Source organism: Sinocyclocheilus rhinocerous, unplaced genomic scaffold, assembly GCF_001515625.1.
Source record: "Sinocyclocheilus rhinocerous isolate Xijiao unplaced genomic scaffold, SAMN03320098_v1.1 scaffold615, whole genome shotgun sequence".
Classification (NCBI taxonomy): Eukaryota; Metazoa; Chordata; class Actinopteri; order Cypriniformes; family Cyprinidae; genus Sinocyclocheilus; species Sinocyclocheilus rhinocerous.
The window spans coordinates 2095377-2110146 of record NW_015631049.1 but is presented as its reverse complement, the minus strand read 5'-3'; the positions used below and the strand labels follow the sequence as shown (position 1 = coordinate 2110146).

The following is a 14770-nucleotide window of genomic DNA, read 5'->3' as shown; positions in this document are numbered from 1 at the left end:
TTGACCTTAATAGTTTTGACTTAGATGTGACTGCTTACAGTATTTAATTTGGTTTAGAAATTGGCTGGGAAATATCTATGAAACCTTGAAGTTAATTATGAAAACATTCTCATATTTAATTCCGGGGGGAAAAAAATAATTTATTTATTTTTCCATGGGAACTCCAGTAGTGGTTAAAAAGGATCCCTAGATGCACCTCATGAAGTTAACTAATAGAAGCCCATTGTGCAGAGCTGGAATTTAGGCAAAGGGAACCAAAAACACAAGTTTTGATTAGTTTTTGATTAGTTTTCATTTTTGGTTGCTGCATAACTTTCATACTTTTATTTGTGTTACTTTTTTAATATAATAATAAGGAATGGGTGGGTGTGTCCAAACTTTTGACTGTGTATGTGACCAATACAGGTTCTTCAGACCTATGAGAGTAACATTTTGCTTTCATTTTGAGTCTCTCATTTGAGAAGAGGAACAGGCTTTTCCTGTGCCGATGTCCATGCGTCTTATCACACTGAAAGTGTCACACTATAAACATTAGCATCCCCTCTGTCCATTGTTCCTCATGTGACATTGAGTTCAGCTTGTTCCCATGTGGGGACAGAAACTAGAGAGGGGGAGTCTCCACAATAACGCTGAGATTGAGATTGGTTCTGACATCTCAAATGGGGGATCTTCAATGATATTGTTCACCTGCCCCTTTGGCTTAATGCAGGGTGAGAGGGGGAGGGGCATGTTTTGGGGTTGTTGGTGAGGACATGAAATAGTGCGAAGCATGAAGTGATGTGAGGTGGTGGGTGGTGATTCACAACTTGCATGCGGTGGGATGAAAATTTTATTGGCGGACAGGTGGACGAAAATCTCCCATCTGAGAAATACGTCCCCCCTCCCGAAGCACCCTTGATTACGGTGTTCATATAACTGCGCCATTCTGAACAAGCCTCCATTGTGTGCCCAGAGGGCATGCTAAATGAGTGTCTCAGAGAGCAGCGGGACTCAGACCGTTACAGCACAATTTAGTCTGTCCTGTTGTCTCAAGAAGGCCTCATTTCAGAAGCTCTCAGATCAGATAAATATAAGCAACCCCCTCCCTCCCTTCCTCTGTCCCTCCTTCCCTCCATATCTCCCTCTTTCTCTCTCCCTCTTCTGCTACTTTGCCCCCTCCCCCTCTACAACCAACTAGCCCACACCAGCCCAAATAGGCCAAATCTCATCTATTGTCCTGGGACTGCCCAGTGTGAAATTCGGTGTGACATTAAATGTTTTCTAATGAATAAATTTTGAAAGGATATGCAGAGAGAATATGTGTAATGGAATGTAGACTGCATTTTAAAAGCTTCTTCATTGTCCATCGTCTTTGGAATTTACAGGACAAAAAAACTGGCCTCTTTCAGAGCTAATGAGGTTTATGGGGGTGAAAGGGGGGCAGAGGATTTTGGGGGCTTCTAGTTGTTAGATTAGACTTAGTTTTTTTTCTTCCTTTTCTGTTTCTTCTTCTAATTCACTATATGAAAGTCAAATATCCTGTGTTCTAAAAAATGGGAAGAGGACAAATTACAGCAAATTTCTACCGCTGGTCCACTGGAAATCCTAAAATATCTTGCATGTAAAAATGCACAATTTTAAGGAATGGAGTAATGCATGCCTCGGAAGTTTCTTTCTTATATTGAGAAATATACTTCTCTGGTCTCTTTATTAATATACAATGTCAAACACTGAACTGAGGAAGTAACTGAAGCAAATTCTGATCCTTAGGGTTGAGGATTGTGGTTTTTGCAGAAAATTGCTCAATTTTTCGCTAAACCCCTTCCTGAGTTCCCAAGAAACCAAAGACTTCTATGTATTAACATCATAGACTAAAGTTTCTTTTCTTTCTTTTTATTTATCCAATTCTGTTCATTTACACAGGGTCACACTTGTGACCTGTGTAAATGATACACACTGGAGACTAGATGCCATTGATTAAACCCACATTATTATTGATGTTGGCTTTGAATAAACCTGTATCTCAGGGAATATTTCAGGTATAGTGAAAACATGCACTCTTGGCTTTCATAAGTATCTCACAGAGCCAAGTTAGAAGATATGGCTGCCTGTATTTAAGGTGTACTGAATGCTATCTGATACGGTTGGTGGAATAAATCCAATCACAACATGCTATTTAAACAGGTTTCTTAGAGAAAGCAAAGCTGTCAGTCATAGGGACAGGAACATGGTCTACTCATTGCAGATGATATCTCATTACAAAAGCCTCTACAATAGAGAACAGCATTATAAAGTACTTAGTTAAACATCAGCAGGGGATTATGCGGTTGGATGATTGTGACTCAATCAGAGACCTTAGACCCCGATTTTCGGTTTCAATCTTAACATGATAGCAAGTCTATTAATGAAAGGATGAAAAGTCACTAGACAGCTCAGTTTTACTCTTGATATTCATTGCTGAAAAAAAATGCAGTATAAATAGCCAGTTTCATGTTACCCCTGCCTCATCCATAGCCAATATTTCTTTGGAAATGAGTCACTGATTATTTGACTGAAATTTATATTTAGACCTGTTTTACTGCTTAACAAGCTTTTGATCCTTATGACTGCAGAATGACACAGTCCTATAGACTTGGTCAGTGTAAACAAATTGCATTGGGTCATGGTCAGTGTTGTGCTTGTCTGATTGGCAGAAAGGAAAGGTTAAACTGGGTCATTTGGACTTGGAGGGAGCCTTGATTGCCAGAGACCGAGTTGGCATCCAGGACTTTGTGCTTCTTGATGCCCACAACAGTGAGACAGCCTTCCTGGACAATCTGAAGAAGCGTTTCACAGAGGATTTGATATATGTGAGTGAGATATCAAAAACAAAGGTTCATTTGCTTTTTACATATTCATTGTGATTAAGTTCATGTCAAACGTCTCTATACTCTCAGACTTACATAGGTACATTGCTGATATCTGTAAACCCATACAAAGAGCTGGACATCTACACCAAGAAACAAATGGACCTCTACATGGGAGTGAACTTCTTTGAGCTGCCCCCTCATATGTAAGTGTTTAACTTACCTTCATTGCCAAACCAGTAAATTAGACATTTGCAAAGAAAATGGAAAAAACTTTTTTTGTCCTTCTCAGATATGCATTAGCAGATAATGTCTACCACACCATGCTATCAGAAGCCAACAACAACTTTATTTTGATATCTGGGGAGAGTGGAGCAGGCAAAACTGAGGCCTCCAAGAAGATCTTGCAGTACTATGCAGTCAGCTGCCCTAGTTCCACCTTAATGGACACTGTGAGAGACCGCATGCTTATGTCCAACCCTGTACTAGAGGTCAGTCCAACAATAATATTCTCAGCATGTGTCTGACCATTCACTACGCATGTTTTACATTCATTACATGTGCATTTAGGCCTTTGGAAATGCAAAAACGATGAAAAATGACAACTCCAGCCGTTTTGGGAAATATATGGACATCCAGTTTGATTGCCAGGTATTGACAAATACCTTACTAACTTCATCCCATTAAATAATATAACACGTTAAAGAAGGTTCACGCTTGTTTAATGCATAGGGAGATGCTGTTGGTGGCCACATCCTCAGCTATCTGCTGGAAAAGTCTAGAGTGGTTCACCAAAACCACGGTGAGAGAAACTTTCATATTTTCTACCAGCTGGTGGAGGGAGGAGAGGAAGACCTACTGAGGCACCTGGGCTTGGAGAAGGACACTAAACGTTATAGTTATTTAGTGCAGGTATGACTTCTATTTTTAAATCTGGTGTGCAAAATAAGTAGAAGATAGTTGTGAAATCTAAGTAGAATAAATAATTGTTTTGTCTTAACAGGGAGAATGTTCCAATGTAAGCTCCATTAATGACAAAGATGACTGGAAAACTGTTAAAAATGCATTATCGGTCATTGACTTTGATGCTAATGACATTGAGGTAAGGAGAGGAGCAATTTTTGTGTATAAATGATCTGATGTACAAGTATAAAGAAAGCTGCCATCTTTGATCATAAACAGATACATTTTGTCTTTAATATCCCAGCACCTCTTTGGGATTATAGCTAGTGTGCTTCATCTGGGGAACGTGCACTTTGATGGAGACACTAAAGGTTATGCTACTCTAAACACTAATGCAGCACTGCGCTGGGTATCCAAGGTCAGTTTATTATATATACAGTACATACTATATAACATGATTAAGGATATATATATATATATATATATACAGTATATATATATATATCATGTAAAATAGTTTACAATGACATAATCTAAGTGATTACATAACTGAGTAACATTGCTCTTTTGTGTTGATATTCAGCTGTTAGAGATCCATGTACAGGTCCTTCATGAAGCTCTGACATTCAGGAAGATTGAAGCCAAATCAGAGGAGGTAAAATAAATTTGTAATGTAATGTTGTACTGTCTTTTTATCCAAAATTATTCTTGAAGCAGGTGACAACTGTCTTTCTGGCCTCCAGGTTCTGAGTCCATTTACTGTTGATCATGCTATCTATGCCAGAGATGCCCTGGCCAAAGCCATCTATGGCCGTGCCTTCACATGGCTGGTCAACAGGATCAATGAGTCTCTGGAAAATAGAGTAAGAGGACAACAGAAAAAAATTTCAGATAGTTACCATTTGTGGCCACTGTTTGGGTACATTGTAAATCTCCCGGTATTAATTACTTTGAAAGCTGCTGGATGCAGTTTGTTCCATTGCAAAGAAATGGAAATATTGTTGCTTTTACAGTAACTAAATTCTACCAGATGGATTTGAAGAAACTATCATGGAAACCTAAATGACTTACTGACTTTCTTCATTCTTTGTTTAAAGGATTCTGAGAGGAAGACAGTCATCGGATTGTTAGACATCTATGGATTTGAGGTATTCTCTGTTAACAGGTATGTGTTTTGAATTAAATGAGACAGACAGACAGACAGACAGACAGACAGACAGATAGATAGATAGATAGATAGATAGATAGATATAGATAATTTGTGTGCATGATCTTATAGATTTTTTGTTGATTTTATGTGTGCTTAGTTTTGAGCAGTTTTGCATTAACTACTGCAATGAGAAGCTACAGCAGCACGCTGGAAATTAAGTGTCCCCAACTAAGCAAGCCAGAGGCGACAGCGGCAAGGAACCAAAACTGCATCGGTGACAGAATGGAGAAAAAACCTTGGGAGAAACCAGGCTCAGTCGGGGGGCCAGTTCTCCTCCGCCAAGACGAACCAGCAGGTTGATCCATGCTGCAGCGAAGTTAGATTGTGCAGAGGACTCATCTGGTTCCTTGGTCTTGTCCCGGTGGCCGTCTAGGAGACAAGGTCTTCACTGGGGATCTGTCTCTGGGGCTCATGTAGTTGTCCTGGTCTCCACTGAAATTCAGGGCTGTAGAGGTTGTCTCTAGGTCCACAGACAGACAGACAGACAGACAGACAGACAGACAGACAGACAGACAGACAGATAGATAGATAGATAGATAGATAGATAGATATAGATAATTTGTGTGCATGATCTTATAGATTTTTTGTTGATTTTATGTGTGCTTAGTTTTGAGCAGTTTTGCATTAACTACTGCAATGAGAAGCTACAGCAGCTCTTCATTCAGTTGACACTGAAGGCTGAACAGGAGGAATATGAAGCAGAAGGAATTGGGGTGAGTAAGAGCAAATCAATCATTCATCATTCAAGCATCATCATCGAATGATATGCTGCGCTTGAATAAGAGAATAAGGGTCTTTTTCTCTCACTGGGATCCGGGTGACTGCAGTGACCATCTGATCTGGATACAGACAGGATCTGGTGGCTACGGTGACCTCGGAATAAGAAAGAAACAGACTAATATTAGAGAAGATGCCACTTTTCTTACGATGTAACAAGTACATTGTATGTTATTGAAAGTGTTCCCAGTTCAGGTTGACCTAATTAATGCAGCCTAACAATCCTTTAAAGGATTTGAGTAATAGAAATATGTAAGGAATATGAAGCAGAAGGAATTGGGGTGAGTAAGAGCAAATCAATCATTCATCATTCAAGCATCATCATCGAATGATATGCTGCGCTTGAATAAGAGAATAAGGGTCTTTTTCTCTCACTGTGTTTCAGTGGGAGCCGGTGCAGTTCTTCAACAATAAAATCATCTGTGATCTGGTGGAAGAGAAGCACAGAGGAATCATCTCTGTGTTGGTATGGAATAATAAGTACACTGTCTTTACACACTGAAGAGACATACTGTAGATAGATATAATTCTCTGGCACTTTTTGAGTCTTTCGGTATTTCTGGCACTTTTTGTGTCTTTTGGTATTTCAGGATGAGGAGTGTATGAGGCCGGGTGATGCCACGGATCTCACTTTTCTTGATAAACTTGAAGAGAAAATGGGCAATCATCCCCACTTTGTAACGTGAGTTTGGGTTTGATCATCATGATGTGGCACTAAACAAGAGTTCTTCTGCTTTAAGTATCTTTGAATGGATTCAGTACTGCTAGAAACTGTCAGCAGTTTGATTCTTCACTACAAGCCTCTGATGGTGAAGAATCAGTCAGACCTTGTTGTATTTGAAACTGAAGCATTCACCCCCTGGTTTGGCCACATTGTCTCTCTTAAGCCTTGTATTGACTGACACCCTGATGAAAGTGCTCAGCAGTCTGAGAGAGAGAGAGAGAGATAGTGATGTTGTGTTGCTCACTCTTTATCCAGGTCAAATACAAATTAAGTTCCTGAATTACTGATTGAGTGCCAAGAACCTCCATGATATTGTACTTCACTAATAGACCATAGTACTAGCAATGTCAAGGTTGAAGGATTCCCAGAAAACATGCATCCAAAAAACTTGAGAAGTAAGAATGAAATTAAATTCAAATGTATGTGCTTAATTACATACAGTGCAAATTTGCATTTATTTTTTTTATCGGTACAGATAATAAATATACAAACTCAAATTATTATTGTAATGGATGTGGATTTTAAGCATCATAAGTAAATTTTATACATTGTTTAACATGGAGTGCCTGCTATATTTCTCTATCCAAGGGAAACTTGGATAGAATGAAAAGACTTCTGCTCTTCATTCAGACATTTTTAGTGACTTGTTTTTATTGTGGTCTAATGAGAGCCCTTTCCTTTACTCTTCTATGAACTGAAGGCATAAACTGGCTGATAAAAAGACTCGCAAGTCTCTGGAGAGAGGAGATTTTCGTCTTCTTCATTATGCAGGGGAGGTGACCTACTGCGTTGTGGGTAAGAGAAGACGCACAAAAAACACATTTCAGATGTCAGTAAACCTCGGAAACATGTTTTCTGGCTTTCACAACCTTTTATTTTTTATGATCTATTCTTTTTCAATAGGATTCATTGACAAAAACAATGATCTTTTGTACAAGAACATCAAAGACGTAAGTGCACTGGGTGTACAATAAAGGATAATGCTGGTCAGGGTGGATGAAAGGAAATTGGCTCATAAAAGCCACTTAATTATTTCCTTTCCATTATTTTTGGTCCTACAAGAGTTAATGGTAGTAAACGTGTACACGCATGTGTGTTTCTTATATATCTGCATGTCTGTGTGTGTGTAACCAACAGGTGATACGCCTGTCAAAGAACCCGATAATACAGCAGTGCTTTCCAGCCACTGAGGGAGACAGTAGGAGAAGACCTGAGACAGTGAGTCCATTGCTGTGTTAAAATACTGAAATACTCAATTACAATACAGAAAGTTGTTTTCATAAGCTAGTAAGGATGGTTATTTTTTTTAAGATTAAATGGAAGTTGCACACATTGTTTTGTAAAGGATTTGAGTAATAGAAATATGTAAGTGTGTTATGTGTAAGGCAGGTTAAAGAGATGGGTCTTTAATCTAGATTTAAACTGACAGAGTGTGTCTGCCTCCCGAACAGTGTTAGGTAGATTATTCCTGAGTTTGGGCACTAAATAGGAAAAGGATCTGCCACCCGCAGTTGATTTTGATATTCTAGGTATTATCAAATTGCCAGAGTTTAGAGAGTGCAGCGGATGTGGAGGACTATAATACGATAAGAGCTTGCTCAAGTACTGAGGTGCTAAACCATTCAGGGCTTTATAAGTAATTAGCAGGATTTAAAAATCTATACGAAGTTTAATAGGGAGCCAGTGCAGTGTTGACAGAAGCACATATTTGTTTATTTTTGTGTGCAAGTAGATTTTTTAATTCTGGTAAAGTAGAAATATGTTTTTTTTTACTCTGTTTATTCTCTCTTTTCATCACAGGCAAGTTTGATGAAGTTTTGGTTAGGCACCAGGTGAAATATCTGGGGTTAATGGAGCATCTGAGGGTCAGACGAGCTGGATTTGCATATCGACGTAGATATGAGGTTTTTCTCAAGAGGTATACTGGCATTTGATACCATCACATACTCAGATGTGAAAGCTGTTAACTTTTAAATACACTTCATAGACTCAAAATGCTCATCTAATGCAACATTTCAAAGGTATAAAGCTCTTTGTCCTGCCACTTGGCCCCACTGGAAAGGTGTACCTGCAGATGGGGTGGAAGAACTTGTGCAACATCTGGGCTACCAGCCTGATGAGTATAAAATGGGCAAGTGAGTGGTTTCAGGCTTTCAACTTCACAACTTAATACTGAAAAATTAGCATCTGTTTTCTCACCACACAAACCTGAACTACTCTTCATATTCTGTCATATTCAAAGGACAAAGATATTCATACGATATGCCAGGACACTTTTTGCCACAGAAGATGCCTTTGAAATCTGCAAACATGAACTGGGTAAGCAAAAAAAGAACTCAAAAGAGACATTTTAAATTTCTTTCTTGTATTGTAAGCATGTGTTAATGTTGCTTTTACAGCTTCAAGAATACAGGCCAAATACAAAGGTTACAGAACCAAAGGAGAGTTTCGAAAACAGAAAGAGGCTGGTAAATAACAGTATTTATTGATTCAATGGTTTTTTATAACCGATATTTATGTTATATTACATAATATTATGATACTTCATTGCAACATAAAGTATATTTATTATAGCATACATATATGTGCTATTTACATCTTTATTTTTTATTTTTTTGCCAACATTTAGCTACAAAAATTGAGACGTGTTGGAGAGGAGTGCAGGCACGCAAAGAGAGAGACCGCAGAGCCTGGGCTGTAAAAATCATTAAACAGTTAGTAATATTAGTTAATGTAATTTTAGTTTTTTTTTTGTAAATATTAATACATTTTATTTACCAGGTGTATACCCTTTAATTTAAAGGCAATAAAGGATAATGCTGGTCAGGGTGGATGAAAGGAAATTGGCTCATAAAAGCCACTTAATTATTTCCTTTCCATTATTTTTGGTCCTACAAGAGTTAATGGTAGTAAACGTGTACACGCATGTGTGTTTCTTATATATCTGCATGTCTGTGTGTGTGTAACCAACAGGTGATACGCCTGTCAAAGAACCCGATAATACAGCAGTGCTTTCCAGCCACTGAGGGAGACAGTAGGAGAAGACCTGAGACAGTGAGTCCATTGCTGTGTTAAAATACTGAAATACTCAATTACAGTACAGAAAGTTGTTTTCATAAGCTAGTAAGGATGGTTATTTTTTTTAAGATTAAATGGAAGTTGCACACATTGTGTTGTGGGTAGTGCCACCACTAATAATCTATACGAAGTTTAATAGGGAGCCAGTGCAGTGTTGACAGAAGCACATATTTGTTTATTTTTGTGTGCAAGTAGATTTTTTAATTCTGGTAAAGTAGAAATATGTTTTTTTTTACTCTGTTTATTCTCTCTTTTCATCACAGGCAAGTTTGATGAAGTTTTGGTTAGGCACCAGGTGAAATATCTGGGGTTAATGGAGCATCTGAGGGTCAGACGAGCTGGATTTGCATATCGACGTAGATATGAGGTTTTTCTCAAGAGGTATACTGGCATTTGATACCATCACATACTCAGATGTGAAAGCTGTTAACTTTTAAATACACTTCATAGACTCAAAATGCTCATCTAATGCAACATTTCAAAGGTATAAAGCTCTTTGTCCTGCCACTTGGCCCCACTGGAAAGGTGTACCTGCAGATGGGGTGGAAGAACTTGTGCAACATCTGGGCTACCAGCCTGATGAGTATAAAATGGGCAAGTGAGTGGTTTCAGGCTTTCAACTTCACAACTTAATACTGAAAAATTAGCATCTGTTTTCTCACCACACAAACCTGAACTACTCTTCATATTCTGTCATATTCAAAGGACAAAGATATTCATACGATATGCCAGGACACTTTTTGCCACAGAAGATGCCTTTGAAATCTGCAAACATGAACTGGGTAAGCAAAAAAAGAACTCAAAAGAGACATTTTAAATTTCTTTCTTGTATTGTAAGCATGTGTTAATGTTGCTTTTACAGCTTCAAGAATACAGGCCAAATACAAAGGTTACAGAACCAAAGGAGAGTTTCGAAAACAGAAAGAGGCTGGTAAATAACAGTATTTATTGATTCAATGGTTTTTTATAACCGATATTTATGTTATATTACATAATATTATGATACTTCATTGCAACATAAAGTATATTTATTATAGCATACATATATGTGCTATTTACATCTTTATTTTTTATTTTTTTGCCAACATTTAGCTACAAAAATTGAGACGTGTTGGAGAGGAGTGCAGGCACGCAAAGAGAGAGACCGCAGAGCCTGGGCTGTAAAAATCATTAAACAGTTAGTAATATTAGTTAATGTAATTTTAGTTTTTTTTTTGTAAATATTAATACATTTTATTTACCAGGTGTATACCCTTTAATTTAAAGGGATAGTTCACCCCAAAATGAAAATTCTGTCATCATTTACTCACCTTTTATTTTGGGGTGAACTATCCTTTTAAGGGATGAGATGGCATTCCCTTTATGACATGATTTTTATCCATGCAGGTTTATTAAGGGTTACATCACACGACGTGAGGCAAAAACTACTGACAACTCTGAATACCTGGCCTTCGTTCGACAGAGCTACCTAAATAGACTAAAAAACAACTTACCAAAGACTGTCCTGGACAAGACCACATGGCTGACACCTCCCCCAGTCATGACAGAGGTATTCAGAAATTCTGAGGTATTCAACAGTGGCCCCAAAATGTTTGAACACTTACGGCAAGGCAAATTTATTTATATAGCACATTTCATACACAATGGTGTTCTAAGTGGTTTACATAAAAAAATCATAAAAATGTTAGTCATAAAAAGAATACATAAAAAATCAAAAGCAATAAAAAAACAATACAAAAATAAAAAAGGTAAAAAAAAAAACATTTATGAAATTGATCAATTAAAATAAGATCTAAGTAAGGATGGTTATTTTTTTTAAGATTAAATGGAAGTTGCACACATTGTGTTGTGGGTAGTGCCACCACTAATAATCTAGATAAATAAAATAAAATAAATAAAAAAGAGCATTACTGTAATGCACTGTATATGCAATGCTCTTGACTTTCCATTGTTATGACATATGAAACCAGAAGTAATTTTTAATTTAAAGATTGTACTGGCATTTGGATGCCAAATAGACACAAAATAAATCAATGTTTTTTTTTTTAATTTCCAAACTATGCCGTTTATCACAGCATAATGTGAAATGTTAACTAAATTAATTAATCAATTAATCAATCAATAAATCAATCAATCAATTAATTAATCGATACTGCAAAATTTGTATGTGATCAAGGAATTATTTCCATACTTCCAATACACACAGTATTTATAAAATTAATTTCTATGAAATACTGAATCAGTACGTATAGCCTACTATTGCTATTTTAAATCAAGATGACTGAAACAAACAAATGAAATATCCATTAAAATAAAATAAAATAAAATAAACTGCTTCTTTGACAACTCACATGATATCTAAATATACAATCTCCTTTAATCTGAATTGTGAAATTAAAAAACAATACAAAAATAAAAAAGGTAAAAAAAAAACATTTATGAAATTGATCAATTAAAATAAGATCTATATTAAAAGGAGGAGGCATACGTAAAAACACAAAAAGAGAGAAATAAAAAAAAATGCAGTGCGATCAGTTCAACACAGTGCAGAAACAATGCTCAACCAGGGAGTGCACAGCTAAACAGATGCGCTAAGCCTAAAGTACTTCAGCCACACTTAATTGTATGAATTTCATTGCATTAAAAGTGGCGTCAAAACAATTGCCGCTTAACCTTAACTTCAATTTTAAGGGCTTAATTGTCCGTATACTTTGTGAGGCCACTGTATGCGTTGCAAACGTTCATGTGCAGTATTATTTTAAATTGGGAATGCCTTTGATGCTGTTGTATTTGTAGACCTCAGAGATTCTGCGACAGCTGCACACACGGATGATGGTGAGGAAGTATGTGCGGGGAATTACGCCACAAAAAAAAGCACAGGTCACTATCACTGTTGTCACATGCTTTTGTGTCTTAAAATACAGTTTCAGCTAATTTCGCCATGTTTAAATGTTGGCTGATAATGACAATGAAGACTGAATGCTATGTCTTTTCACAGCTGCAACAAAAAGTAGTAACCAGTGGCATCTTTAAGGGAAAGAAGGACAGCTACCCTTCGAGCGTTGCTGTTCCTTTTGTGGACACTAGAATCAGTCAGTACAGTTTACAAAAACAGCAATTAGTTTAGCACAGATCCTTTTGTGTGTCTTATGCACTTCCTTTCATTCACCAGATGAACAAGACATCAATATGAGGGTTCTTCAGACTATACGACATGAACGTATCAAGGTAATAAGAATCTTTCTAATGGATGAGGCCCAATTGTCAGTCATGCATAATAGAAAAAGAGCCTGTTTTCAATGTCACCTAAACACACGTTCTCTCTCTGCAGTACAGCGTTCCTGTGGTGAAGTATGACAGAAATGGATTTAAACCCAGACCAAGGCAACTTATTCTCACTCAGGCTGCTGTATACCTGGTAGAAGAAGCTAAGATCAAGCAGAGAGTAGACTATGTTTCTCTAAAAGGTGGGTCTCAAGGGGTAGATAATATGTGTAGTCACTCAGTGAAGTAAAAGTTCATTACAGCACTTTTAAAGATGTCTCCTTTTAATTATTCCCCTGTAGCATTCCTCAAGATTTTCACCGGGGCAGTATCCTCAAAGGTACAACTTTGTACCATATTTACCCCTAAAGGGTGCATATTAGTACCTTAAGGGACTACAATGTACTCCCAAGGTACCAATATGCACCCTTTAGAGGTAGGTAGAAAGGTGTACTTTTGAGGGCATGTTGTACCCCTAAAAGTACAATTTTACACTACTGAGAACAACTACAACTTTTCCCTATTGAGAACATTGGGATCAGTAAGATTTTTAAATGTTTTTGAAAGAAGCCTCTTATGCTTACCGAGGCTGCACTTATTCGATTAAAAATACAGAAAAACTGTAATATTACATTTTAAAATAACTACAACTATATAAATAACATTTTATAAATAACTAAATAAAGCTGAATTTTCAGCAGCCATTACTCCAGTCCTTAGTGTCACATGATCCTTCAGAAATCATTCTAATATTCGGATCTGGTGCTCAGGAAACATCTATTATTATCAAAGTTGAAAACACTTGTGCTGCTTAATATTTTTGTGATACATTTTTTTAGGTTTCCTTGATGCATAGAGTTCAAAAGAACAGCATTTCTTTGCAATATAAATATTTTGTAACATTACAAATGTATTTACTGACACTTTTGATCAATTTAATCCATCCTTGCTAAATAGAACTATTTATTTCTTAAAAAAAACGTACAGACCCCAAACTTTTAAATGATAGTGTATGTGTTTTATTGTAACATTTATTTGCAAAACAGAGAGAACCGGGTCCACAGTGAATTTATCTTGTGTACACAGGTGCTTCTCTCAGTAATCTGGGTGACTCTGTGATGATCCTCCACGTTGCCTTGAATGATCCAAAACAGAAGGTGAGCAAACCAGGCTTCACGCTAGTAACACTATTATGTCATGGCCGATGGCCTTTAGGTAATCTCTAAATTATTTCACAATACAATGTTACACAAATCCATACATCATTTCCAAGTACTAACATAGTTTCTTTTATCTGAGGGGGACATGGTACTTCAGTGTGACCACCTGTTTGAAGCTTTGACCAAACTGGCTATGATTGCAAACAAGCAGAATAACATCAAGGTTGTTCAGGGAAGGTAAAAAGGCCAACATCACTTATTTTCCAACCTGTTTCCAACTGTTCATTTGGACACATGTTAACATTTGATCTTCTCACAGCATAAAGTTTGAGATCCAGACAGGCAAGGAGGGCGGTGTGGACTTCAGTACTGGCCAAGAGCCTATGATTTATAAAGGCAAAAATGGACATCTGATGGTGGTAAGCGGCTATTTTCGTATTTCTGCTTAATTTAACAATATTGCTCCAGTACTCAAGACTCTTTCATTATCAAAGGTGGCTCCGCGGATGAAGTCTCGGTGATCCAAAGGAGGTCACCAAGTCTGTGTATATTTCATGAGGGAAACCCTTATGGAAGATATTTTCCTCAATCATCCTATCCCAAACTGTGACATGCACATAATTAAACAGACCACGCAGTGCTCAGTATATGGAGATTGAAAGAAGCACGCTGCGTACAAATGGAAAGTTACAGCTAAATAGTTATTTTAAAAAATATATTTTGTTTTCATAAATGCTGCCCTCCAGGTTACCGTTGTTACTTGATCACATTTCTTGTAAATTGAATATTTTATTTGGTCATGTTCATGCTTTGTTGATGAGCCATATTT

The 14770-nt window shown here is 37.1% G+C and overlaps 1 pseudogene; it reads left to right on the top strand.

Moving 5' to 3' along the window:
- The first annotated feature begins 2592 nt into the window (after nucleotides 1-2592).
- LOC107741303 (unconventional myosin-Ih-like) lies at nucleotides 2593-14695 on the top strand (annotated as a pseudogene).
- The last annotated feature ends 75 nt before the right edge of the window (nucleotides 14696-14770 follow it).